Below are 1,286 nucleotides of genomic sequence, written 5' to 3' on the forward strand. Positions count from 1 at the left end.
TTACACACAGGGGAAGAAAATTTATAAATACAGCAGTGAGAGAAATCTTTCTCCTGTGATTCATACCTCAAAATACCACAGAAAATTCACAAAGGACGTGACCCCTATGAATGTAAAGAATGGCAAATTTTTTTTTAATATTTTTATTTATTTATTTGACAGATAGATCACAAGTAGGCAGAGAGGCAGCAGAGAGAGAGGAGGAAGCAGGCCCCCTGCCGAGCAGAGAGCCCGATGCGGGGCTCGATCCAGGACCCTGAGATCATGACCTGAGCCGAAGGCAGCGGCTTAACCCACTGAGCCACCCAGGCGCCCCGCCCCAAATTTTTACCCTAAGTCATCTTCCAAAGTAAACAAGACAATACTCGTAGTGGGAAATACTCTGAATTTGTCGAATGTCTGAAAACCTGTTGAAGTAAGACAAATAAAATGACTGTAGAAGAAACCCTATTAATGCATGTAGGAAATATGGGGGATTATTATGAAATAGAACATATTAAATAAGGAACTTACGTAGGAGATAATCCTGTCAATCAAACAGATGTGTGAAAATATTCTTCCAGAATTTGGCCTTAAATAACAATCATAGCACACTTGGGAGAAATGTGTCAACATTTTGTATACTTTTGAGAGCTTTATTCACAAGTTGTACTCAATGTATGTCAGGGAAATAATAGGGAAGATACCCAAAGAATGCACAAATGTTGTTCAGCCTTTATCGAGAAATGCCATTTTGTTGAGCAAGACAGTTGATATCAGAAGACATCGTAAAGATATTTTGAGCGTGCACGCTTAAACAAAATTTGGACTTTCTTATATCTGAAGATTGTATTGAAGGAAGTATGTCTTTAGGAAATACGGACAGAAATTTTCCTTTAGCTATATTATCTCTGATCTCAAAATTTTTAATAGAAATAAAACTGAAAATAGACATTTATAAAAACATTAACTGTGGAATGTGAAGCTTTTTGAAAAGAACAGATAAACTGAATATTCTTCTCAGACCCCGATTTCACTTTTGGAGAGACATATGTCACTCCATCCCCCTGTCAGAGGGTTTTTGATTAGTCTGTCCCCAACCTATGCTGATACTTCTGCAAATAATGCTTGATGGTCTGGTTCATCCTGTAATCTACTCTGGGGGTTCTCCTCGTGGACTAGAGCCAAATCAGAATGTACACTGCATCAGCCAGGGACAGTTGAGGATGTGTCTGCTTCTTCTTCTTGGGTTCAGGAACCAGAAGTAACATTGAGTGTGTTAATGAAAGTAGAGGACTGCCTAGAGT

This window comes from Mustela putorius, unplaced genomic scaffold (genome assembly GCF_011764305.1).
Source record: "Mustela putorius furo isolate JIRA1106 unplaced genomic scaffold, ASM1176430v1.1 tig00001533_pilon_pilon_pilon, whole genome shotgun sequence".
NCBI lineage: Eukaryota > Metazoa > Chordata > Mammalia > Carnivora > Mustelidae > Mustela > Mustela putorius.